This window comes from Euleptes europaea, chromosome 18, assembly GCF_029931775.1.
Source record: "Euleptes europaea isolate rEulEur1 chromosome 18, rEulEur1.hap1, whole genome shotgun sequence".
In the NCBI taxonomy this organism is placed as follows: Eukaryota; Metazoa; Chordata; class Lepidosauria; order Squamata; family Sphaerodactylidae; genus Euleptes; species Euleptes europaea.
Genome location: NC_079329.1, coordinates 27,663,337 through 27,691,265, shown reverse-complemented (window position 1 = coordinate 27,691,265; position 27,929 = coordinate 27,663,337). Strand labels below are relative to the sequence as shown.

At 48.3% G+C, this 27,929-nt stretch overlaps 1 protein-coding gene and 1 pseudogene across 7 annotated transcripts in view; one reads left to right on the top strand and one right to left on the bottom strand.

The window, feature by feature from the left end:
• SRCIN1 (SRC kinase signaling inhibitor 1) overlaps positions 1–27,929 on the top strand; it is a 321,558-nt gene that overhangs the window by 108,712 nt on the left and 184,917 nt on the right. The window lies entirely within an intron of this gene.
• On the bottom strand, positions 14,565–23,605 carry LOC130490826 (CCR4-NOT transcription complex subunit 3-like; annotated as a pseudogene).

Below are 27,929 nucleotides of genomic sequence, written 5' to 3'. Positions count from 1 at the left end.
TGCCTTCCTCTTTAGAGTCTTCCTTGGAGGTTTCCTGCGTGGCATAGTGGTTAAGAACAGCAGACTCTAATCTGGAAAACCGGGTTTGCTTCCCTGCTCCTCCACACGAGAAGCAGACTCTAATCTAGAGGACTATGTTTGTTTTCCCATTCTTCCACATGAAGCATGCTGGGTGACCTTGGCCTAGTCACAGTTCTCTCAGAACTCTCTCAGCCCCGTCCTCTCTCACAAGGCGTTTGTTGTGGGGAGGGGAAGGGAAGGTGATTGTGAGCCAGTTTGAGACTCCTTAAAGGTAGAGAAAAGTGGGGTATAAAAACCAACTCTTCTAGCTTAGCTTCCGAGATCTGATGAGATCGGGCTATACTATACCATTTCACATCCCAAATGATGCATATAGATGAACATAATTTCTACAGCGAACCCACTGAAGAAGCGAGCTTGATCCATTTTGCTCAGGCGGATAACAGAAGCCAGCCATGCACAGCTCTGGTTGGCTGGAGTCGGTGATGTCATAAAAACTACCCTCCCAAATCAGTTTTTCAACTATTTTAAAAATAAATTGTGTATTTTAATTTGGTACAAGCAATGCCTTCCAAATGAAAAAGGGCGCACAGCTTGTCTGACGCATGGTAAGAAAGGCAAGGCAGTTGGATGAATCAGAGTCCAGTTGTTCGATTAGCATGTCCTTTGCATTCTGAATATAGGAAGAATTTGGAGTCACCCCATGGTGGGGGGGAATGCACAACAACTCTTTAAAGAAATAAAGAAATAGTCCTCTGTATTCACCATCAGAGAGCTGGTGTCTCTTTGAGTGAGGAATCACTATCGTAAGTACATTTACCCCACACTTGTCTCTGGTAAATAGTTTTGGCAGGTTTTTGTACTGATTCACAAAGCCTGCAAAACCCTGTCCAGAGGCGGCATCACCACCATCATCTGCACACCAGAGGATGCACAGTTTTTGAAAAATTCCGTTTCAGTTAGGGATGTGCACAAAATTGCCTGCTGCCTGTCAAATCATTGGCATGGCTCATTGTCACGGGCTTGTTGTCCCCCCCCACTCCAAGCTCTCCTCTTTTTAGTGCCTACAGAATGATAGTTTAATAGATGAATTGGTTTACATCTCTCTCCATGTCATACTAAAGTGCACAGAAATTATCTGAATTGCACAGCCTGGGCAGCAGCTGATTTCATGCGTCTCATGCCCCCTTCCCCAGCAAGCACATTCTCTCTCTCTCTCTCTCTCTCTCTCTCTCTCTCTCTCTCTCTCTCTCTCTCTCTCTCTCTCTCTCTCTCTCTCTCACACACACACACACACACACACACACACACACACAGAAGAAGAAGAGTTGGTTGTTACATGCCGGCTTTCTCTGCCGTTTAAGGGAGAATCAAACTGGCTTACAATCGCCTTCCCTTCCCCTCCACACAACAGACACCCTGTGAGGTAGGTGGGGCTGAGAGAGTGTGACTAGCGCAAGGTCACCCATCTGGCTTCCTGTGTAGGAGTGGGGAAACAAATCCAGTTCACCAGATTAGCCTCCACTGCTCATGTGGAGGAGTGGGGAATCAAACCCAGTGGGGAATCAAACTCCAGATCAGTCCACTGCTCCAAACCACCGCTCTTAACCACTACGCCACGCTGGCTTTCAGCATTAGAGAATGGTATATGACCGCAGCGTTCACTCTACCAAAAACATATGAAATATATATTGAATTGCAAAGTTGAAATGCATATTCAGTTACATATTCAAGCAGTATTTTCAGGCCGATTGCCAAAATACAAAAAAAGAAAAGAAAAGAAAAGATGAGCAGAAGGCTAGAGGAATGGAACCCCGATATCTAGGCAGGAGGAGCTATGATTGAGCAATGGCGAAGGGATTCTTTCACCCTGATTGTCCTTTCTCCAGTCTGAGAGGAGAAAGCCTAGACTGCAATTCTCGCTGCATCCGCACATTCTGAGAAATCTCAGTTTCTTCGTAATCACTGCCGTGAATGCAGAGAGACACTCTTGCACTCACAATAGAGCAGCCACATGGGAATTTTGTGCACACTTTCGGAATCTGCTGCAATTTCCCCTGATTTTTCCTCGGTCATGCCAATGGAGGGCTTTGGGGTAGCTTTTTTTTTTTAAAAAAAAAACACCAATTCTTATTGTTCTATTGAGCCATAATTATATAAGATATACTGCCATGAATTCCTCCTTCCTCTGAATCCCCAGTTTTTATTTTCTTTTAAAAATTTAGTCTCTAGCCTTACTTTAAAAAAAAAAAGTGGGAGTTCAGAGGAACCAGTAGATCATGGCATGAGGTTATTAGTAATTACCATGTATATATATTTTTAAAAGCCATTACTATATATACTTTTCTAAAAAGCCATCCAGTGGCATGGAAAATGGCAAGCTACAGATGGAACAAAATGGCGCTACTGTGGGCAGGACATTTGAAAACGAAAAGCCATTCAGATGGCTTGCTCTGTGTTGGTTCTGGAAAGACTGTAACAAACTTAAGAACATAAGAAAAGCCCCACTGAATCAGACCAAAGCCCATCAAGTCCAGCATTCTGTTCGCACAGTGGTCAAGCAGGCGCCTCTAGGAAGTCCACAAACAAGACGACTGCAGCAGCATTATCCTGCCTGTGTTCCACTGCACCTAATATAATAGGCATACTCCTCTGATCCTGGAGAGAATAGGTATGCATCATGACTAGTATCCATTTTTACTAGTAGCCATGAATACCCCTCTCCTCCATGAACATGTCCACTCCCCTCTTAAAGCCTTCCAGGTTGGCAGCCATCACCACATTCTGGGGCAGGGAGTTCCACAACTTAAACCAAGTTTGAGAAAGAATGTTCTGAGGATAGAGAAAGTCTGGAAGTGGGCACTTAGAGGATGACCTCATGTGTGGACTCCAAAAAAACCCTATTGTAGTTTGGAAGCCAAAGCAGTGAACAACTTCCATGTGGATGCACCCTCTTTGTTTGAAGCCTGGATGTAGTTAGCGAAAGGCATTCTACCCATGATCAAAAACTCTTCCTTTAATTGTTACTTCCCACCTTCTGGAGCTGAGCCCTGGCTCCAACCAAACCCTGGGCTTCTGGGAGAAATGTGGCATCAGCAGCTGGATGGAAAGATGTCAGGGAGTTCAGTTTACAGGGCCGTGCTTTGCTGTGTTGTGAAGAGGGCCCTGCAGGAAGAGAACAAAAAGCCATTGCTCACAGAAATCCAGAGCGCTCTTTGCACGCATGGTTGGAGAAATCTTCCCCCAGGGCACCGTTGCACTTTAAACTCCCACACGCATCCCCTCTCCATGGGGGGGGGGGACACATTAGCTTTCCGCACCAGGTTAGAGGCTCGATGGTCAAGAAAGCTGGAACACATGCCGAAGAGAAGTCCGTCGCTTCCTTGTAAATCTGCAGCCATCAGCGCATCGTCAGCTGAACTGGTGACATGCGCCAGCGTGCAGATGTCATGATTGGATTGTGGCAGTAGGCCGTTGAAAGTATACAGATCTACAACACTCACACTTTTTTTTTTAGGTGTCTAGAATTTTATTTCAATACATGTGTGTGTGTAAAGTGCGGTCAAGTCGTAGCTGACTTATGGCGACCCTTTATGGGGTTTTCATGACAAGAGACTAACAGAGGTGGCTTGCCAGTGCCTTCCTCTGCACAGCAACCCTGGACTTCCTTGGTGGTTTCCCATCCAAATATTAACCAGGGCTGACCCTGCTTCGCTTCTGAGATCTGACGAGATCAGGCTAGCCTGGGCCATCCAGGTCAATACATAGACATACATTAAAAAAGAAAAGAAAAGAAAGTATATATACACAAACACACACATATATATAACTTCTGCTTTTAATAGCAAAGGATATATCTATAACAACAAAATTATTGCTAGCTCTTTAGTTACCTTTTATACTTTGTATCCTACTTATTGTCTTCATAGATTATCTACTTTCCTCTATTATCTTAAATTCTTATTCTTTTACTCTTCAAATCCACATATCAAGTCATTTCTTTTCCTGATTTCTATATGACGTCCATCAGGGGATCCCAGTTTTCGATTAATTTGTTCAGCTTCTTTCCCTTAATTAACACAGTTAGTTTTGCCATCTCTGCTAATCTGAGCAGCTTCATCAGCCATTCTTCTAAACTGGGTACCGCTGGTTTCTTCCCTTTTTGTGCATATAATAATCTTGCTGCTGAGATCATATATAGAAACAAAGTTCCATATTCTTTTTCAAACTGTCCATAACATTCACACGTTCTGATGCTAACGACTGTCATCGCAGCATCCGTTCATTCCTTGCAACACCCTGGTGAGACCTGATTCACAAATGGGCATTCGTTGCTCAGTGCCTGACTTACGGCTAAATTCATACTTGAATGGTGAAGGGGGTCCCCTTGGGGAGGGTCACAGTTTCTATGGGAAATATTGTCCCGCTTACCCCCACAATTAAAATGCAAGAGAAGAGCGCCTCCTTGTTTCCCACACCCCATTTTTGGTATGTTTAGTCGAGTCTTAAGGCAGGGCATGGGCCCTCCTCCTTTTAGAAATATGGGCTACTTTCTAACACATTTTTAAAAAATCTATGGTGAAGAAAAGCAGAAATGCACCTCTGTTTGTCCTCAGTGGCGGTCTTCCTGTCCCATCAGTTCAGCGTCCCTGCTGCAGCATCTGACAGCCCGCTACCATTTCTGTCCTTGTTTCACCTCCTTTTCTTCTTCCAGTTTCTCTGCCTTTTGTAAGCAGTTCAGCCATAAGCTGTGGATTCCCAAAGCTCTGTTTGCATTGGGGGGCTTCCCCCTAAGGCAAAAGCTGGTGCTTAGGGTTGCCAGCTGTGGACTGGGAAATACCTGGAGATTTTTGGGGTGGAGCCTGGGGAGGGCAGGGTTTGGGGAGAGAAGGGATCACAGCAGGTGATATAGAGTTCACCTTCCCAGCATGATATAGTGGTTAAGTGTGGTGGTTTGGAGCAGTGGACTCTAATCAGGAGAACCGGGTTTGATTCCCCACTCCTCCACATGAGCGGTGGATGCTAATCTGGTGAACTGGGTTGGTTTCCCCACTGCTACCCATGAAGCTAGTTGGGTGACCTTGGGCTAGTCACAGCTCTCTTAGAGCTCTCTCAGTCCCACCTACCTCACAGGGTGTCTGTTATGGGGAAGGGAAGGTGATTGTTAGCTGGTTTGATTCTGCCTTAAGTGGTAGAGAAAGTTGGCATATAAAAAAAACAACCCTTCCTCTTCTTCAAAGCAGCCGTTTTCTTCATGGGAACTGATTTTTGTTGTCTGTAGATCAATTGTAATAGCGGGAGATCTCCAGGTGCCATTATGAAGTTGGCAACCCTACTGGTGCTTCAAGCATATTTGCTAAAGGTTTTATGGTTTTTTGCTGCTCAGTAGTTCCCTGCGTTATCCAAATGTGCACATGCGTAGATGTGCATACATATTTATCCAGTGACGGGACTCAGAAGTGCGTGTCAAATGGGTGTGGTGTTTGGGATTCCCATGCAGCTCCTGAGGCTGCCTGCTCCTGCTAGGATCTAAAGCTATGAGTGCCATACCAACGTGGTGTAGTGGTTAAGAGGTGTGGTTTAGAGCGGTGGAGTCTGATCTGGAGAACCGGGTTCGACTCCCCCGTTCTTCCACATGAGCGGCAGAGGCTAATCTGGTGAACTGGATTTGTTTCTCCACTCCTCCACGTAAAGCCAGCTGGGTGACCTTGGGCTAGCCACAGTCTCTCAGTCCCACCGACCTCCCAGGGTGTCTGTTGTGGGGAGGGGAAGGGAAGGTGATTGTAAGCCAGTTTGATTCTGCCTTAAGTGGTAGAGAAAGTCGGCATATAAAAAACCAACTTCTTCTCTTCTTCATCCCGCTTATGATGGGTGGCGTTGTGTCAGGGAGATGTCGGGATTCTAGACTGGGCCAGTTCTCAGGCAGGTGACCTGAGGAATGTCAGGTGTGCGCCACTCTCTAGCATGAGCTAAAAGAGAGAAACTTAAGGTCATCTGGCCTGAATTTCCAGCCCTGAGCATATGGCCTTTCTTGTCGCTTGGCTCAATGTGAGAATTTCCTCAGCCGATCTGGCAGCTGGCTTCCCTCACAGAAGCTGCATTAAAAAATAAAAAAAATAAAACGTGGACTGACTCTTTTCTCTCTCGGCCCAGGCGATGGCTAGATGGACTTTGACAAAGGCAGGGGAGTGACGTAACTGCAGAGCTGGGCTATATTGGCTGGGAAGTCTTAAAACAGAAGGATATTTCAAACATGCAGAAATAGAAGAAGAGTTGGTTTTTATATGCCAACTTTCTCTACCTCTTAACGAAGAATCAAACCGGCTTACAATCTCCTTCCCTTCCTCCCCCCCTCCCAACAGAGGTAGGTGGGGCTGAGAGAGTTCAGAGAGAACTGTGACTAGTCCAAAGTCACCCAGCAGGCTTCATGTGGAGAAGCGGGGAAACCAACCTGGTTCGCCAGATTAGAGTCCGCCGTTCATGTGGAGGAGTGGGGAATCCAGCCCACCATTCTTAACCACTACGCCACGCTGGAACGGCCGTTCCCAGACAGCTACACGTCACACTGCATGTGCTGATCTCATCACTGGCTTAGTAACCATGAGCACAGCTCCAAACAAGATTTTAATTTACTTCACTTATACCCTGCTTTTCTCCCCAACAGCAGCCTAAGGAGACACACATTGTTTTCCTCTCCTCCATTTTATCCTCACAACGGCCCAGTAAGGTAAATTAGGCTGAGAGTGTGTGACTGGCCCAAGGTCACCCACCTAACAAGATCCCATGGCAGAGTGGAGATTTGAACCTGGTTCTCCCAGATCCTCGTCTGACTAACTACTCTGGCCCCTTGTTACATCAGGGAAGTTTCAGGGCAGTACCAGTTCTCAAACTAATGAAACAAAAGACCTCATGCTGGGATTCCTTTTATGCCCTTGCTAAACAAGGGGAGAGAAAGGAGACCAGGGTCACCAGCCAAAGAAGAGCCAATGTGGTTAGTGATTAATGTGTCAAACTAGGATCTGGGAGGATCCTCTGGGAGGATCTGAGAGCCAGCGTGGTGTTGTGGTTAAGAGCGGTGGTTTGGAGTGGTGGAGTCTGATCTGGAGAACTGGGTTTGATTCCCTGCTCCTCCACATGAAGCCAGCTGGGTGACCTTGGGCAAGTCACACACTCTCAGCCCCACCCACCTCACAGGGTGTGTGTTGTGGGGAGGGGAAGGGAAGGTGATTGTAAGCCGGTTTGATTCTTAAGTGGTAGAGAAAGTCGGCATACAAAAACCAATTCTTCTTCTTCAAGTCCGGATCTCCACTCTGCTGTGTAAGCTTGCTGGGTGACCTTAGGCCAGTCACTCGCTCTCAGCCTAACCTACCTCGTGGGGTTGTTGTGACGGTAAAGTGTAGGAGGGGAATTTGGTGTGTGCCGCCCTGAATTGACTGGAGGAAAGAGCAAGAGTCCAGTAGCACCTTAAGGACTAACAGAATTTCTGGCTGCTACCCATCATGATCTATCTGCTTGGAGGAAGGGAGGGATAAAAATATAGTAAATGAAGGATGGTTCCTTGCGCAAGTAGGTCAGAGAGGGTCAGATAACACTGCGTTACAAGTGTCCGAATAATTTCTGCTCTCTCATCAGAACAGCTAGAGTTGCAGACCTGAAAACACTTCCTGGGGAATAAGTCCCTGTTGAACACAGTGGGGTTTACATGCTCAGGATTGCACGGCGGGAGGCCTGACTGCACTGTCTGCAGATTACCTCCGCTCTGATCACCAGCGGCACTTGAGCTGGGCCTGGATGCCCTCCCCTGCCTTTCCTGCCCTCGACAAACGATGGATGCTGTCAGAGTCAGCAACACCCAGCATCATGTTCAGTACACAGTGTGTACAGCTGGCTCCTGTGGGTCCCCCCCCCCGCAGCACCAGTTCACGACACTTGCAGCAAAAGACCCCCATTGGTTTGTGCCTAGGATTGGCATCCTAGTTGGCTTCCCTTCCTTTTTGCGAAAGCAAAAAGCTCTGCAACGGAAATTAAACAGAGGGTTGGCTCCAGTGGAGGAAGGGACTTCTGTAGATAGAAGGGGGATGGGTTTTTTGTTGTTGTTGCTGATGTCCCTCATCCTGCTGCATCTGCTTACCTCTTAGGTGGCAAAAATTAAAGATACGTGTGCTGTATTAGCATAGGGTGCAGCGGTGCAATCCTAAAACAGACAGGAGAGTTACTCTGGTGTTAATCCTAAAGAGAGTTACTCTGGTGTAAGTCCATTCATTTCAATGGGCTTACGCTGGAGTAACTCTCCTTGGGATTCCACTGCCATTCTTTCTAAAGTATTGGATATACTTGCAGTTTTTCTCATGGAAAATGAAAATATTTATACTTTTAAATGCTGTAAATATGCCAAATATATGCTAACTCAGTTATAACTTATTCACTTTGTATTGTTCAGTCAGTAAAAGTAGTCTCAGTTTGATAGGAAAACATTTCTTGCACATCATCACACACCCCGCCCCAAAACGCCATATTTTTCCCCTGGAAAAATAAAGGGTTTTTTTCTCCTTGGGGCTACAAATTTACAGACGTTTTACATGTGTAGTTGGAGTACCTTTCCTATGAGGGTTTTTTCAATTGAGATGGATAATGCAGGCATGATAGAGGTTTATAAAATTTTGCTTGGAGTACAGAAAGTAGAGAGAGCTTTTTCTCCATCTTCTGTAATACTAAAACTTGGGGGCACTCCATTCAGTTAATGGCTACTAGAATCAGGCAGACAACAGATTGAACCAGCTTGGTGTAGTGGTTAAGAGCAGCGGACTCTAATCTGGAGGACCGGGTTTGATTGCCCAAGCCTCCACACGAAGCCTGCTTGGTGTACTTGGGCTAGTCACAGTTCTCTCCGAACTCTCTCAGCCCACGCGGAGGCAGGCAATGGCAAACCACCTCCGAACGTCTCTTGCCTTGGAAACCCTACGGGGTCGCCATAAGTTGGCTGTGACTTGACGGCACTTTTCACCACCAATCAAATGGTAGAATTCACAGTCAGTGGACACAACAGTGACTTCTAGCATAAATGGCTTTGGAGAGGTTCGTCAATGGCTACTGGACATGGTGACTAAAGGGAACCTCCACATTCAGAGGTAGCAAACCTCTGATTACCATGGCCAGGAGGCGACGTCGGGGCTTCTGTGCCCTGTTTGTTGGCCCTCCAGGGCAACTGTTTGGCCACAGAGTGCAACAGGATGCTGAGCTGGAGGGACCACTGGTCTGATCCAGCAGGGCTCGTCTTCAATTCTTATGTGTTTGGCTCAGCTCGTTCCATTTTTAATTGATATATATATATATATATATATATATATATATATATATATATATATATATATATATCAATCAATCAAACCTTTATTGGCATACACAATATCTGCAGAGAACATAATCATACAGTTTTACTCAACAGAGCTCACCTGTTCCTGTTTACAGTGTCTTTTGCAGATCATAAGAACATAAGAAAGGCTCTGCTGGATCAGACCAAGGTCCACCTATTCCAGCAGTCTGTTCACACAGTGGCCAACCGGGTGCCTCTAGGAAGCCCACAAATAAGACGACTGCAGCAGCACCATCCTGCCTGTGTTCCACAGCACCCAATCCACATTACATATTGCAAAAACTTGGCTACATGGTCAGTTGTGGCCACATCCTGAGTAGACATAAGAAAGGCTACCTTGTGCTCAACTGGGTGCCATTCCCTACCAGCAAACGGGTTGATGAACTTAAGGTGGATTCTCTGATAAAGGGCGCAGTGCAAAAAAACATGTGCAACCAATTCTATGTGATTCATTCCACAGGGGCATAATATATATATGTGTGTGTGTGTGTGTGTGTGTGTGTATGTATGTATGTATGTTTGTGATTTTATTGTTGTCCCCCCTGAGCCTGGTTTTGGTTGGGTAGGGCGGGCTAGAAATATAATAAATAAAATAAATGCTTCAGATCCTTTCCCTAGGCTTGACTAGTATTTTGGGTACCTTGGGAAACGTGTACCCCAAGTTTCAGCTCTTCCATTGGTTGTGCAAGACCCCTCAGTGGATGAGGCCCAGGATATTTGTGTGTCTGATACTACACCAGTGTAGAACTTGCAGTTCATGGTCATGTTCATTCTGTCCTCTCTCCATTTTTTAAATTCTCTCCCAGAACCAACAACAGAGTAAAATGTGCCCGGCACCTGTTAAACTGAAAAGACTCAGTGCAATGATCGGCTTCTGGAAAGGTTTACCCCAGAGGTTCCCAAACCTTTTGAGTTATGGAGCACTTTTCAGGAGAGAAATTCTTCACGCAGCCCTAATTTTCACCTACCACCTATATACTAAACCGAATGACAGTAGTATTTTTCTTTCCAATCTCTTCACGGAGCACTAGGAGATTCTTCACGGAGCACCAAGTGTTCCTTGGAGCACAGTTTGGGAACCTCTGGTTTACCCCAATCTCACCTCAGCATTGTGTTGTACTTGCTGCACCAGGCCTGAGTAGAACCTGTTCTTTCCACCTGCAGATCCTTGAGCTAAAGTCAAAGCGACTCCAAGCAATGCCATTGGGGCTGCTTGCTTAGCTATTATTGCTTTTGGGTGGCTGAGTTTCCTCTCCATCCCTGCCCCCCTTCTCTCCCTGCTTGTCCCTGTCATGTGGAGGAAGGCAAACGGAGCTGACAGGTCTCCCTCTGAGCAAATTGAAACCCCCCTGCTGCCTTCGGGGCCCTGACCTTTTCCTCTCGGCAAATAGGAAATGCTCTTGGCTCGCAGCGAGGAGGGATTTCAACAGGCCTGCATGTATCTTGCTCAAGTGAATCAAAGGCTGGATGATTGTGCGGTCACATTGCCCAGGCACGCAATTTGGTATCTAGGCAGAATTTATTGTGGGGTTGTTGTTGTTTTTTTAAAAAACCTGTTAGTTTCTAACCCCTGCAGTTATCAAATGAGCACTGAAAATGCATAGGGGATCTCATGCCTGGTGGAATCTCAGCTCTCAGATTTCCAGTAGTCAAGAGATGGGTTTGCTCTGCTTTGCAAACCTTCTCGTCATACCCCATGATTTGATTTACTTAAAGGTAAAGGTAAAGGTCCCTTGTGCAAGCACCGGGTCATTCTTGACCCATGGGGTGATGTCACATCCCGACATTTTCTAGGCAGACTTTGTTTACATGGTGGTTTGCCAGTGCCTTCCCCAGTCATCTTCCCTTTACCCCCAGCAAGCTGGGTACTCATTTGACCGACCTCGGAAGGATGGAAGGCTGAGTCGACCTTGAGCTGGCTGCCTGAAACCGACTTCCGTCGGGATCAAACTCAGGTCGTGAGCAAAGCTTTAGGACTGCAGTACTGCAGCTTACCACTCTGCGCCACTTACTGTTTATTTAATCAATTTATGCCCTATTCATGGCTACTAGTAAAAATAAATACTAGTCGTGATGCGTACCTGTTTCTCCAGGATCAGAGGAGCGTGGCTATTATACTAGGTGCTGTGTAACACAGGCAGGATAATGCTGCTGCAGTTGTCTTGTCTGGGGGCTTCCTGGTTGGCTGTTGTGTGAACAGACTGCTGGACTTGATGGGCCTCGGTCTGATCCAGCAGGGCCTTTCTTATGTCCTTAGGTTCTTACGTTACCTTCCTCCCTAGTTGGAGACCCAAAGCAGCTTACATTGTTCCTCCATATTAGCCTCACAACAACCCTGAAAGTTAGATTAGGGCGAGGGGGTGTGTGACTGGCCCAAGATCACCCAGCAAGCTTCCATGGCAGAGTGGGGGTTCGAACCCAGTTCTCCTAGATTGTGGTTTGACACTCCAACCACTATACCACACTGGCTGCTTCGTAGCTGTGGACTAAATTATGCAAAGCATGCAGATTTTCTTACTTATTATAATGATGGCTTACTTATTATAATCCAGAAACCAGCTTCTCTTGCTGCAGAATTTGAAAGAGCTGGTTATTAATAAATAAATACCACTTTGAGCCGCTGTGGTTGCCAAGAAAGAAGGGATATTTTAATAAGGAAATGAGATTGAATCAAGCTACCTGATATTGGGTCAGACCATTGGTCCATTGGGTTTGGGATGATCTACTCTGCCTGGGAGTGGCTTTGCAGAGTCTCAGTCCAAGGAAGTCCTTCCCCAGCATTAGGGGAGGGGCTGTGGCTCAGTGGTTGAGCATCTGCTTTGCATGCAGAAGGTCCCAGGTGTTCAATCCCTAGTCCAGTTAAAGGGACTAGGCAAGTAGGTGATGTGAAAGACCTCTGCCTGAGACCCCGGAGAGCCGCTGCTGGTCTGAGTATACAATACTGACTTTGATGGTCAAGGGTCTGATTCAGTGTAAAGGCAGCTTCAGGTGTTCATGTGTGACCTGAGATCCTTTAACTGGAGATGCCAGAGATTGAAACTGGGACTTCTTAGGAGCTCTGTCACTGAACTGTGTGTGGCCTTGCTGAAATCTGAAACAGGTTCTTGAAAGAATGGGATTTTGCTTGGGCCAGGCAGGAAGGAAATGAGAGAGAGAAGGTGTGTGTTGGTGGATGGTAAGGAAAGAGAATAGTAGCCCCTTGGTAAGAAGAAGGAGCTGTCCCTGGTACTGAAATAAGTCTTGCTGTGTTCCTGTTCTGGCAGCTGAAGCTGTAGCAGGCATTGCTATATATACATACAATTGCAACTTGTTTATTAAACCATAAGGGCTAGAAGCTTGATTTAAAAAAGAAGAAGAAAACTTGGAGAATCAAACGACAGACTGTTGAATTCCTGACATGCATGCTGGTTACACTCTGTGTAATCGGCCTTGAGTCCCAGTGAGAAAGGCAGACTGTAACGAATGCAAAGAAAGTATTATTATTATTATTATTATTATTATTATTATTATTAACCATTTATACCCCACCTTTCTCACTGAGACTCAAAGTGGATTACAACCTACGAAAAAATGAAACCACAAAGATATCTAATAAATAAAACAACGCAGTGGGGCTAGGCTCACAGAGCTGAAAATAGCGCAAGCAAAATAAAACTGTTGAAGGTAACAGAACTGTCAGCGCAGCAGCAAAATATTGTCTAAGGCTTGACGGATCGAAATGCAGGAAGGGTTCAAAGGTAGAAGACATTGCCTTGCAGTAAAAAGAGGTATTAAGTGCCATAAACATTGCAGGGGACCTAAATAGTATCCTTATTCTATAGTTCTGATCCGTTTATAGAAATGCCCTCCTTGACATTTCTGTTATGTGCATTCTGTGGATTGATAGAAGTGTTGGAGGCCTTCCTGATAGCTTCCATTTCATAATGCGGGAACCACCACTGCGGACGTGTGTGAACAGGCATATGCCAATTTTACCCATTTGCAGGTTGGCAGTTTCACAAGGCTTTGCTCAGATGAGCGTAGCTGTCATATACAATACGTGGTGCCTTTCTGTTAGAGTTTATTTACATTGTGTGTGTGTGTGTGTGTGTGTGTGTGTGCGTATTTATCCTGCCCTTTCTCCAAGGGGCTCAAGGCAGTGTCCATTGTTCTTCCCTCCTCCATTTTATCCTCACAACAACCCTGTAAGGTAGGATAGACTGAGAGAGAGTGACTGACCCAAGGTCACCCAGCAAGCTTCCATTGCAGATTGGGGATTTAAACCTGACTGTCCCAGATCCTACCATAACTACTGCATCACACTAGTGTTCAGCTTGTGGCACATGACTTCGCATAGTGCTTTGCCAGGAAACTGTATTTATATGAAGGCATTCAGAAAAACCTTAGAAATTCCTAGCCTACACATAGAACTGGGATGGCTTTAGACCAGCTACTGTCTCTCATTCTCAGCATCTCTGTCTTTAATGTAGCAGCAGTACCAGTTTCCTACTTTCTCGGGTTATTGTGCAGGAGGTTATTATGCCCTATGAGGAGCGGTTTAAACACTTAGGGCTGTTTAGCTTGGAAACAAAGCAGTTAAGGGGAGACATGATAGAGGTCTATACAATTATGCATGGTATGCTGAGGGTGGATAGGGAGAAGCTTTTCTCCCTCTCTCATAATACAAGAACGCGGGGTCATCTGCTGAAGCTGGAGGGTGAGAGATTCAAAACAGATAAAAGGAAGTATTTCTTTGCACAACGCATAGTTCAGTTGTGGAACTCCCTGCCCCAGGATGTGGTGATGGCTGCCAACTTGGAAGGCTTTAAGAGGGAGTGGACATATTCATGGAGGAGAGGGGTATTCATGGCTACTAGTAAAAATGGATACTAGTCATAATGCACACCTATTCTCTCCAGGATCAGAGGAGCATGCCTATTATCTTAGGTGCTGTGGAACACAGGCAGGATGGTGCTGCTGCAGTGGTCTTGTTTGTGGCTTCCTAGAGGCACCTGGTTGGCCACTGTGTGAACAGACTGCTGGACTTGATGGGCCTTGGTCTGATCCAGCAGGGCCTTTCTTATGTTCTTATGAGGGAAGGCAGCATGGTATAGCCCAATCTTGTCAGATCTTGGAAGCTAAGCAAGGGGACTCCAGCAGACTCCAGGGACTTCAGCAGAGGTTTCTCTCATCAACTGATACCTAACCTTTTTAACTGGGTCTCTGTGGAGAGGCGCTGGTAGAACTCCATCACGTCGGCGTGTGGGGGAGGCATCTGGTGGTGGTATGGAGGGGCTGGGCAGGGGTGCTGAGGCAGGTATTGCCTGATCCTTTCTGAATCAGAGGGGCGAGGCATGTGGTGCCAGGCCTCCTCCTCCATGGCCTGTTGGGAACGCTGCTCCTTGTGAGAGGCACGGGCCCCAAGGGGCACACACCCAGCAAAAGGGGGATGTTCACCTCAGATAGCTGGAAGGGGGGCTGGTTGGAGGCTGGCTGGGAGGTCATGCTAGTAAGAAGAAGAGCTGGTTTTTATATGCCCACTTTCTCTGCTGCTTACGGGAGACTCAAACTGGCTTACAATCACCTTCCCTTCCCATCCCACACAACAGACACCCTGGGAGGTAGGTGGGGCTGAGAGAACTGTGACTAGCCCAAGGTCACCCAGCTGGCTTCGTGTGTAGGAGTGGGGAAACAAATCCAGTTCACCTGATTAGCCTCCGCCGCTCATGTGGAGGAGTGGGGAATCAAACCCGCTTCTCCGGATCAGAGTCCACCGCTCCAGAGTCCACCGCTCTTAGCCACTACACCGCTAATTAAGATGTCAGCCCTTTCAGTGAGATGAAGAGATGGCACAGGGTCCTCTATGCTAGAGCCAATAGCTGACCTCTCGGCCATCGACTTCAGCGTACTTAGAGGCTCAGGATGCCTGGATCACAGGCATGGAGCTGAACAGAGGCGGCCAGCCAAGCAGTGTCTGGGCAGGCGTGCTGTCAGAGAAGCTGGGGGTGGGCGGTTGCTAATCTGGTGAGCTGGATTTGTTTCCCCACTCCTACACACGAAGCCAGCTGGGTGACCTTGCGCTAGTCACACTCTCTCAGCCCCACCCACCTCACAGCGTGTCTGTTGTGGGGAGGGGAAGGGAAGGTAATTGTAAGCCGGTTCGAGTCTCCCTTAAGTGGTGGAGAAAGCTTCTTCTTCTTCTTCTTCCTCCGTAAGGAGTCAGGGTGGTGGGTGCATGCCCTGCTAGTGGGTTTGCTTTGCCGTTCACATTCCCACTGCCGGCCGCAGTCCCCTTGCTGTTGGAGCTGGGCCCGTTCCCCAACAAGGGTGAAGTGCTGGAGCTGCCGCCCATCGAGTACCTGGGGGGTGAGGGATGGCGGGCGGTTGTTGTGGAGGCTTTTGAACCGTTCTTTGCTGGCGATTGACTCACTTCGCTGTCTGTTGACTGTCCCCGTTTCTTGCCATCTTCAGCGTTTTCTGTTTTGCAGTTTGCGGGACTGGGAGGGATCGGGGAGCTGGACATGGTGGGCGTGCTGCTGGACTGGTTGAACATCTCGTACTCCATGTGACTGACTGGGTGGGGAAGTGGCTACCAGGGCCTGTGGAATGTCTTCTAAGTAGAGGTCATCGTAGAGGAACTTGTTCTCCTCAAAATCAGGGTCCTGCGAGGAATCCACCTAGGGCGCTTCAAGCCCTCGAGCCAGTCTTGCTTATCCTTGTCTCCTTTCTTCTTACGCGTCTGGACCAAGAATGACTCCACTTTACTCTCAAACTGATCCACCTGCATGCTCAAGGTGTCTATGATATTCGTCAGCCCACTGCCCAACTTCTTCCTTCTCCTTCTGGGCTGGGTCCGCTTTCTGTGCCAGGCCCAGCCCCTCCTCGGAGTAGGCTTTCGCCTTGGTCTCGTGTTCCACTTGAACCACTCCATTTGCCTCTATCCCATGTTGCCGCGTGCAGAAGACCTGAGCCCAAGGAGATCCTGGGCTCCCCACAGCTGCTCACCCTACCTGTATATGGACTGTGACCAACTGGGCATGCTGGAGATTGAACCTGGGACCTTCTGCATGCAAAGTAGATTCTCTACCACTGGACCGATGCCTCAACCTACACTGATGAACAGATGAAGCTGTCTTATACCGAATGAGACCGTTTGTCTGTCAAGGTCAGTATCGTCTACTCAGACCTGCAGTGGCTCTCCAGGGTTCTCTGGCAGAGGTCTTTCATATCACCTACAGCTGGACCCATCACAGCTGGAGATGCCAGGAATTGAACCTGGGACCTTCTGCGTGCAAAGCAGGTGCTCTACAAAAGAGCTGCAGTGATTCCCCAAGCTTATCGTTATTTCTTTGAGCTCAACCTATCTGGTTCTCTTTGGCCTAGCCTTGCAGGGAAGTTGCACTTGGACCCTTGGTCACCTCCATCTGGGGATCCTGATGCTGAGCCTCCCCCGGGGCAGTGAAAATCAGCTCTGGGGCTGAATCACAGGCAGTGGAGCAAGGCTGCTTTGAGAAGTGGAGCCCCTGGGCAGAGGTAGGGAATTGAGGCTGTGGATCTCCTTAGCAGCGTGGAGTGGAAGGGGTTATCTCCATATCGGGGAAACTCCAGCGAGCCAACGAATGCTCGCCTCTTCCTCAGGCGCTGCGTATGCAGAGGGGAACGACTCTCGTCTTGACAGCTGCAGCAGTTCTTGCGAACAGGGAAGCACGCTTCTTTTCCGCCTCTTCTTAATGGCTGGACATTGAAGATTCTCATCACCGGGAGGGCTTCCCACTTCTTTCCTTCCCTCCCCTGTCCACCACTCCCACCAATGCAATTTCTTCTCCCTCCCCCCCCACATCTTTTTCTGGTCCATTTCTAGATGATCGCTTTCCCTGACTATTTTTCATGCTCTGCTGAGTGCCGTTGCTTCCGTTCGCGGCCCCGGCTGCCTGTCTCGCTTTGCCGTGCCTCATGAAGATTTATGGAACTGCAGTAATAAACTGTGTTTGAGCGATCCTCTATTCCGATAATCCTCAGGCGAGCACCCAACGGGGTGGGCGGGATCTGAGCCAACGGTGATCATGTCCAGCCCGGGACCCCTCCCTGCCGCGGCGTCGGCAGCTGGCGAGGCATTGGCAGAAGTGCAGGACTAGCGAGGGTTTTCCATGATCGTTTTGGGCAGGAAAAAAGGAAGGAGAGGTTTTTGTACGCCGTGCACAATCCCCCTTTTTGCAAAGACCAGACTGGCCCCGGCCCTGATCTTCTCCAGAAAGGGGGCTGTGATCATGTCCTCTTTCCTTGCCGTGTAGCATCCCGAGGTATGTGACTGTCCACCAGCAAGCAGGCAAATGCTTTCACTGCAGGCAAGAGAAAAGGGAACGAATGAATCAGCACGGAATTCCAGAACTGTTTTAATCCGTCGTCTGCTTCAGTGAAGTCCTCCAGTGCAACACTCTTCCAAGAAGGATTTTACCTTGGCGTGGCTCTTGCTCCCCTCCTGATTTTGGCTCCGAGAGACTCCACACACACCAGGCAAGACAATCCGTCACGGGCTCGGGTTGCAACTTGGAAACGGTCTACCCTGTCGGACTGGCCTCTTTCCAGCTGATTTGGAGCGTTTCCTGAATCATCCAAAGGGTAAGGGAAATAGAGACCTTTTCGTTAGCTAGTTTGGCCCGCTGGACAAACGTGGGGCCTGGTTGCTTTTCCTGGACCCCCCACCCTGCCGCATGTGGACTTGCCCAGAGGTGGTTAGTTGCTTGAGAAATGCTTCTTCCACCCTTCTCTTGGAACAAAATGACCATTTGAGGCTCGCATGTGGGCGGGGCGGAAAGGGGAGGGGCTGTGGCACAGTGGCAAAGCTTGGCATGCAGAAGGGCCCAGGTTCGATACCCAGCGTTTCCAATGATAAAAGATCAGGTAGCAGCTGATGTGAAATACCTCTCCTTGAGACTCTGGAGAGCTTCTACCATACAGGGGGGACAGTAGTAACCTTGATAGGCCAAAGGTCTGATTCAGTAGAAGTCACATGTTCAAAGGGAGCCCCAGCATGGCTCCTTCGTGCTACTGTCCAGATTGGGACATAGCCAGGTGTGCTACACCTGGCTGCAGTGTGCCCCCTAGAGGTCACAAAAGGGATTTTTTCCTACTCCCATGTAAGTACTGCTTTATGTGTTGTGGGAGGGATGCATCTTTTCCTCTACAGGTATATCTGCAAGAATCCTGGTGCAGCAGGAGCTGCCTGAATATCAAATTTGTTTTTAAAAATGCCTAGCCTTGTTGCTTATCATGCTTGGAATACAGGCGCATGTGGAAAATATTGTGCACAAAGTGACCCTGTGCCTGTGAGACCACTGCAGCCAGTACTACCACCCTGGCATTAAAACAGTTAAGTGTGCTATAGTGGGAGGGGGCTGGAATAATTACTCTCTCTCTCTTTCTCTCTCTTTGTGCTGTTGCACTGTAGAGAGAGAAAAACATCCATCTCTTTCCTGCTTAAACCACTTCTGGCATTGCGCATAGAACCTGGACCATTAGTAGCTGCTGTAGGAACTACTGAGCCTGGCGAGGGTGGTCTTGTAGGCTGGGCAGAGCCTCCGGCAGCTTGCCATTGTTAATAGCGCAGGATGGGAACTCGAGAGCTTCTGGCAGCTAGGAGAGATGGGCGGGGCGGAGAAGTTGGCAAAGGCGGGCAATTCCACGTGAGAGGGTGGGAGTTGAAAAAGCAGGGTAAGGCAAGGGGGGGAATGGTGGGACTGCATGGGGGACTGGGAGTTTCAGGTTCTTGGCATGTTCATGACCCAAACCTTTCCAAGAGCAGCAGTGAAGGCATGGGAAATGCACTGGTGAAATCGCCCTGCCGATTTTACCATTGCAGATGCCCAGAATGTGGATTTTGATACCCCACACACACACACTTCTTTTGTGATTTAGGGTGTGTGGTATGAAAATCTTCTTGGGAAGCAGCCTCTTGTTTGGGGGTGGGGTTCTGTTTCATTTATTTATTTGTTTGATTGATACTGGTCGTTTATGCATGGGAGTTTGACCTGAGGTTTGTTGCTCGCTGGACCCACACTTTCCTGTAGGGAGTCTATGCACCAGTAGTCTCCAAGCTCAGATCCAGAAGTATTTGAATCCCCGCCCCTTGAAATGCTGCTTTGTAATTGGCTGTAGTGAGAGAACCCCCCCCCCAATTGCGGCATAAAAAGCATTTTAAGAACAAAAATTTAAAAAGGAGCTATTTGAAAGGAGGGGGGGAACCCAACCCTCCTTTTTAAAAGCCTTCTGCTCAGAAAGAACTCCAAGGAAGCATTTGAATCCCCGCCCCTTGACATGCTGCTTTGTAATTGGCTGTTTGCTTGCTGTGAGAGAAACCAAGCATCTGTGTCCCGTGCTTTGCCTTATGCATGGGGATTTCAAGTGGGCTGAGCTCAGGAGAGGGGGAAGAATCAGGTTAATAGAGGGATGGGAAGTCCCAGGATTTGTGAGGGCTGGCAGCGAGGTCATCTCTAAAGGAGGGAAAACTCATTCATAACTCCAAGGAACAACCGAGACAGACTGGTGTGTGTGTGTGAGCGTGAGTGACAGTACCCATGCAAAAACAACCTTTATTAATATCCCGCCATTTCCCAACAGAGTTAGGCTCAGGGCGGATTTAGTCCAGGGTTGGCCTAAGAGGTTTTGGTGCCGAAGATGGGAAATCCAGATGGCACCCACCCCCTTACCATTAATTTGCATGGGGTTACAGTGAGGCTCAAAGTGGTGTTTATTTATTAATAACTAGCTCTTTCAAATTCTGCAGCAAGAGAAGCTGATTTCTGGATTATAATAAGTAAGCCATCATTATAATAAGTAAGAAAATCTGCATGCTTTGCATAATTTAGTCCACAGCTACGAAGCAGCCAGTGTGGTATAGTGGTTGGAGTGTCAAACCACAATCTAGGAGAGCTGGGTTCGAACCCCCACTCTGCCATGGAAGCTTGCTGGGTGATCTTGGGCCAGTCACACACACCCTCGCCCTAATCTAACTTGCAGGGTTGTTGTGAGGCTAATATGGAGGAACAATGTAAGCTGCTTTGGGTCTCCAACTAGGGAGGAAGGTAACATAAGAACCTAAGGACATAAGAAAGGCCCTGCTGGATCAGACCGAGGCCCATCAAGTCCAGCAGTCTGTTCACACAGCAGCCAACCAGGAAGGACAGTGTCTTGACCCTGGCAAGAGAGACACTGTCCTTCAGTGTTACTCCTCTGAAGATGCCTGCCACAGCTGCTGGCAAAACGTCAGGAAAGAAAATACCAAGACCACGATCACACAGCCCGGATAACCTACAAGAACCGACAAATAGCTCACAATTCAGCTCCACCTTTTAAAAAATGGAAGGCAAGTATCTAGTTCTGGTGGCTGCAGAGAAGATAAGAACATAAGAAATGCCCTGCTGGATCAGGCCAAGGCCCATCAAGTCCAGCAGTCTGTTCACACAGTGGCCAACCAGGTGCCTCTAGGAAGCCACAAATAAGACGATTGCAGCAGCACCATCCTGCCTGTGTTCCACCACACCCAAAATAATAGGCATGCTCCTCTGATACTAGAGAGAATAGGTATGCAGCATGACTAGTATCATTCTAACTAATAGCCATGAATACCCCTCTCCTCCATGAATATGTCCACTCCCCTCTTAAAGCCCTCCAAGCTGGCAGCCATCACCACATCCTAGGGCAGGGAGTTCCACAATTTAACTATGTGTTGTGTGAAAAAATACTTCCTTTTATCTGTTTTGAATCTCTCGCCCTCCAGCTTTAGCAGATGATCCCGTGTTCTAGTATTACGGGAGAGGGAGAAAAACATCTCCCTGTCCACTCTCTCCGAACCATGCATAATTTTATAGACCTCTATCATGTCTCCCCTTAGCCGCCTTCTTTCCAAGCTAAACAGCCCTAAGTGTCCTAACCGCTTAGATAAACGTCAAACCTAAGATAACCGTCAAACTAGCAGATGAATTCTTCTGAGCAAGGGTTGCTCTGGACAAAGCCCTCTCCTTGACCGAGAGAAGCAGAACATTGATGCCATCCTAAGCAGAGTGGCATCCTTCTAAGCCCGTTGGCTTCAGTGGAGTTAGGAGTGTGTGGCTCTGATTTGCATGGCACTGTAAAATTACGCCAGTAAGTTCATATGTTAAACTCTGCAGAATTCACCTTTCTTTGGCACAAGGCTTTTAGCACCTTTTAATGGCTGAGCTATGAGGTCTAGAAAATTCAGGCAGATGTGGAATCCTGGAGGTGAAATTGTTCCTGCAAAGCTGTGGTTGTCAACAGACTGTTCAGGGCTAGGGTCTTTCACCTAGAAAGCTGGAAAGGGTCCCAGGAGCCAGTGAGGACATGGAGAAGTCCTGAAGTAAGGAAGAGAAACTTGGACTCTGCTCCATGCTTGTGATACAATTTGGAGCTAAACAATGAGAGTGTGGATATAAATGGAATAAATAAGGCAAAGACTTATTTCCAGACCCGGGGATTTGGTCAAGGGTCTTCATGAGCCACAGCTGACTTAGCGACCCCATAGGGTTTTCAAGGCAAGAGATGTTCACAGGTGGTTTGCCATTGCCTGCCTCTGCGTCACGCCCCCTGGTATTCCTTGGAGGTCTCCCATCCAAATGCTTGCCAGGGTCAAGGCTGAGAGTGTGTGACTGACCCAAGGTCCCCCAGCAAATTTCCATGGCAGTGTGTGGATTCGAACCTGGGTTTCCCAGATCCTAGTCCAACACCTTAGCCACTATGCCACACTGGCTCTCTAGGAGCCACGTAGAAAGCCATGATATGGGCCAAAAAGGAAGGGTAGGACTGTGGCTGTGGTAGAACACCTGTTTTGCATTCAGAAGGCCCCAAGTTCAATACCCACCACTGCCCATACCCACCACTGCCAGTAAAAAGGATGAGGATAGTTGATGTGAAAGATTTCTCTTCCAGACCCTGGAGAGCCACTGCCAGTCAAAGTAGACCACACTGGCTTTGATGGGCCCAAGGGTGGGCCTGATCCAGCCTAAGTCAGCTTAATGTGTTAATATAAGAGTTGAGAGGAGAAAGAAGACATTATAGATGAAAAGAGTGGACGCCATGGACTGGAAAAAAATGTCCCTCCATGCAAAGGGGTTTTCAGGAGTGATTCAGGAGCTCACATAAAGTCGTGATCTTGTCTGTGTGCATCAGACAGTATCGTTCCAATATGTTTTAATTTCTGTGGTCCTGTAAGTTCCATAAGAGGAGCCCCATGGCACAGAGTGGGAAGCTGCAGTACTGCAGTCCAAGCTCTGCTCACGACCTGAGTTCGATCCCAACGGAAGTCAGTTTCAGGTAGCCGGCTCAAAACTGACTCAGCCTTCCATCCTTCCGAGGTGGATAAAATGAGGAACCAGCTTGCTGGGGGTAAAGGGAAGATGACTGGGGAAGGCACTGGCAAACCACCCCGTAAACAAAGGCTGCCTATTAAACATCGGGATGTGACATCACCCATGGGTCAGCAATGATCCAGTGCTTGCACAGGGGACCTTTACTTTTACCTTTACCTAGGTTCCATAGGCTCAGAAATGCAACTTCTACTCCGCTTGGAATTGGTGGGACTTCCATTACTTCTCTCTCCCAGCCATTCTTGATAATGACACCTCTGCGTTGGCTTCCTACCAGTGTCTGGTCCTCATGGTTCATCTCTCCGCTTTTTCAAACCTAGGTGTAGCAGGATCGGGGAGACCCAGGTTCAAATCCCCACTGTGCCAGTGAAGCTCACTGGGTGACCTTGGGCTAGTCGCACCCTCTCAGCTTAACCAACCTCACAGGAATGCTGTGAGTAGAGTTGCTAGCTCCGGGTTGGGAAATATCTGGAGATTTTGTGGGTGTAGCCTAGCAGGGTGGGGTTTGGGGAGGGGAGGGACCTCAGTACTGTGTAAGGCCATAGAGTCCACCATTCAAAGCAGCCATTTCCTCCAGGGGAGTTGATCTTGGTTGCCTGGAGCTCGACTGTAACAGCGGGAGATCTCTAGGTGCCACCTGGAGGTTGGTAGCCGTAGGATAAAATGTGAGGATAAAATGGAGGAGAGGAGAATGATGTGGCTTTGGGTCCCCACTGGGGAGAAAGGTAGGGTTTAAAGAAGTAGATAAAATGAGTAAATAGATTTCCCCTCTTCTCCAGTGACCCCCAGGCTGCTTCTTCACGTTACCTGTTTCTTCCACTTCTGTGCCTTCTGCACTCATAACAAACTCCATGGCCCTCTGTATTTTTCAGGCCGCCGCGCCTCCCTGTGCTGCTCCCCAGCCATCCGTCTCCGCTTCTTTGGAGCGGTGGAGTCTGATCTGGAGAGCCGGGTTTGATTCCCCACTCCTCCACATGAGCAGCGGAGGCTAATCTGGTGAACTGGATTTGTTTCCCCACTCCTCCACATGAAGCCATCTGGATGACCTTGGGCTAGTCACAGTTCTCTTAGAGCTCTCTCAGCCCCACCTACCTCCCAAGGTGTCTGTTATGGGAAGGGAAGGTGATTGTAAGCTGGCTTGATTCTCCCTTAAGTGGTAGAGAAAGTTGGCATATAAAGACCAACTCTTCTTCTCCTCCTCCTCCTCCTCCTCCTCCTCCTCCTCCTCCTCCTCCTCCTCCTCCTCCTCCTCCTCCTCCTTCTCCTTCTCCTTCTCCCCTTCTGTTTCTCTCCTCCTCCCTTCTCCTCCTTCTTCCTCCTCCAGCTCCTAGCTCCCCCTAGTGGGGGGGTTGTCAATTGCTCCTCCTGTCCTTGTCTTTGGAAAGGCAGGCTCGGCTGCTGATGGGCGGTGGGGGGGGGGGAAGACTCTTGGGAAGGAAAAAAGCAAACCAAGCCTCATCTAAGAGTGGTGGTGCAGCCGCTCCGTTGTGCAGCTCCCACAAAAGGCCTTTAAAAACCATTCTCTTTAGCAGTCAGGAGAGCTGGCTTGTTCCACCGTCGGAGCGTGTAATTAGAGGGAAGGGAACTGCATCCTGATGGTTTGGCGGCTGGGGCGAGAGGGAAGGAGGAGAGAGCAGCCTCCCCCTGAGTGCCCTGGAGGGGCATTGCAGCATGGGCGAGCCTGTCCTGGTGCCAGCCACAAGCAGGGGCAGACGTCCCCAAGGAGAAAGACTGCAGCTGCAGCTGCTCTCCTCCGCCCCACCTCCTACTGCTGATCAGTGCAGTCCTGAGCAGAGCAACATCCTTCAAAGTTTGGGTTGCCAGGTCCCTGTTCGCCACCAGCGGAAGGTTTTGGGGGCAGAGCCTGAGGAGAGCAGGGTTTGGGGAGGGGAGGGATTTCAATGCCTAGAGTCCAATTGCCCAAGCGGCCATTTTCTCCAGGTGAACTGATCTCTATTGGCTGGAGATCAGTTGTAATAGCAGGAGATCTCCAGCTAGTTCCTGGAGGTTGGCAACCCTATTCAAAGTCCATTGAGTTAGATGGGATGTCCCTTTGCTTAGGACTGTGTTGTTGGTGGGGAAAATGATGGCTACAAGGAGCTGATTGGGGGAAACAGCGCTGATGTTGGTGGGACCTTTGAAAAATGTGCTTTCCCATCCAAATGGCATGACACCATGCTTGGACTGCATTCTTTCAGAAAAGACTGAAGTACAGCAAGCCTGAGGAGAAGAGAGGGCCTGTGGCTCAGTGGTAGAGCACCTTCTTACCTTGCAGAAGGTCCCAGGTTCAATCCCCGGAATCTCCAGCTTTAAAGGGGCTGGGCAAGTAGGTGATGTGAAAGACCCCTGCCTGAGACCCTGGGGAGCCACTGCCAGTCTGAGTAGACAATACTGACTTTGATGGATCTGAATGTTTGCTTTGCTGGTCAATGACCGTAATAAATTGAAATTGAAATTGAATTGACTTTGATGGACCAAGGGTCTGATTCAGTATAAGACAGCTTCATGTGTTCAAGAGTACTGAGGATGCAGGAAACCTGGAAAGTGGACGATGAGGGGACCACGCCGTGTGAATACTCCCCAAAAAGTTACCTCTCCCAGCTGTTTAGAGATATACTACCTCTGAATATGAACGTTCTGTTAAGCCGACAGTTATATTGACAGAACTTCTCATTCATTCATTCATTCATTCATTCATTCATTCATTCATTCATTCATTCATTCGTTCAGCTAATCCCCTTTTAATACCACTTATGATGGGGCGCCCTGTCCTTGATGGCGCAGGCTAGCCCGATCTCATCAGATCTTGAAAGATAAGTAGGGTCAGCCCTGGTTAGTCCTTGGATGGGAGCTTTCCAAAGAATACCAGGGTTGTGATTCAGAGGCAGGCAATGGCAAACCACCTCTGAATGTCTCTTGCTTTGAAAACCCTACGGGGTCACCATAAGTCAGCTGTGACTTGACGGCACTTTCTACCATCACCATGCTAGGGCACAAGACCACCCATCAGGCATCAGTGGATGGTCCTGATGAAATACAAGATGGGAGTGGATGATCCTGATGAAATACAAGATGGGACTTGGTGTCTGTGATACCAGAATGCTCAGGTCCAGTAGGAAACCCACAATAATAAATATTCATGTGGAAGCAGCGTATCATATAATTAAGAGCACAGAAATGTAGTTTTGAACATATGAGTTGGTGCAAGTTCTCTTAAAAGAAGGGTGTTTGTGTGAACGAAATGCTAAGCTCCGTTGTTTGTGGACGATGCCATTCCTCTTTTCAGAGACAGTCCGCATCATATGGGTTGACAGCTTCTGCTTGAAAAATCTGGGCATGCTCCCCAGTCCTACAACTGAAAACTATGAGTGGAGGCAGGTTTCTACAAGCGCATTGTGAATGCTCATCCATACTCATTGAGCTGGCTGGGTATGTCTTTGGAGGCAGAGAGGGGACATGAATCACATCCAGGGTCACCGGTTGTTGTCCTGCGCAAGAAGTTGGATGCACCTAGCTGAATCAAGGCCATGGCAGGGCCTCTTCACAGAATATTTTGCAAGTTGGTTGCAAGGTTTTTTGGGGGGGGCACTCTATGCAGATTCCGCAGTTATGAAAACTACTTTTGGCAAGTGAGCCGAATAAAATGGTGCAGATGTTTCCCATTATGCAAATGATATCTGATTGTGGACAGAATTGCTCTTCAGCGTCAGCAAAAGCAGTGATCAGTTTATCAGAGATGCTGGCGCCGAGACTAGCTTGGGTACTTCGGCGCTCTTTCAGACTCTCTGCTCTTTAACTGAGTCTCTGCCCCACCTAGGGCTGCCAACCTCCTGGTGGGGCCTGGCCATCTCCCAGAATTAGAACCAATCTCTAGGCAACAGAGATCAGTTCCCCTGGAGAAAATGGCTGCGTTGTAGGGTGGACACTAGGATTTTCAAGGCAAGAGATGTTCGGAGGTGGTTTGCCATTGCCTGCCTCCTTGTCACGAGCCTGGTATTCCTTGGAGGTCTCCCAGCTGGTGGCCCCTTGCCCGTCTTCTGGACTTACATTGGACCATTTCAGCCGGCTTTCTCTGGACGATGTGGACTGAATCCTGGCATCTGTGAGGCCGACGGCTTGTCTCTTGGACTCGTGCCCCTCCTGGCTGGTGAAGGCTAGTCAGGAGGCAGTACAGGTCCGCCTGGGAAAATATTATCAACATGTCCTTTGATACTGGGACCTTCTGGTGTGCGTGTGGGGGTTTAAAGAGCCTGGGGCTATCAAGGTCAGGGCATTTGCTTACTAACCCACACCAAAAACGACCACTTCCAGTTTTCCCCAGGGTGTGATCAAGTACCTGATTCTCCCTTTCTTGCGCATGCTTCTCCCCTGTGCAGAATTCCTTCTGGCTGAATTCCTTCCCCACTGGCATGCTTCTTGAGCACGGAGAGATTGCAAGACAGCCCAGCCTGGACCATGCGCTTAGCAAGGGCAACCTAATTGGGAGCCAGCATGGTGTAGTGGCTAGGAGTGGTGGACTCTAATCTGGAAAATCAGATTGGTTTCCCCATTCCTCTGCATGAGTGGTGAACTCTAATCTGGAGAACCGGGTTGGTTTCCCCACTCCTACACTTGAAGGCAGCTGGGTGACCTTGGGCTGGTCACAGTTCTCTCTGAATTCTCTCAGCCCCACCTACTTCACAAGGTGTCTGTTGTGGGGAGAGGAAGGGAAGGAGACTGTAAGCTAGTTTGATTCTCCTTAAAAGGTAGAGAAAGTCGGAATATAAAGACCAACTCTTCTTCTTAATTACTTTAAAAGCAAGGGTGCTGTTTGGAAAGGTACTCGGTGTTTCAATTTTCTTCTTTTGGTTCGGAAAATGAAATTGAACATTAGTCAACTTCTCACTGTAGGAGATCTAATTCCAAGCAAAATTACAAAAAAGAAAAGAAAAGAAAAGATGGAGCCATCGAACTCTGGCTGGGTCATCCATCTTGGGTATTCTCTTTCATTCTCTTCTGCACAAACTCCTCTGCAAGCAGGAGTGCTTTCCTTGCCTTCTCCCGGTTTTATCACTTCTCCCTTGTTCATGGAATGAGGCGCCCACTAGTTCCCTCAACACCTTCCTGATCAGGCTTAAAGGCCATTTTGCACCTCCGCAGCCTCCTTGAGTCAAGGCAGGGTGTTAATACTTTAATAA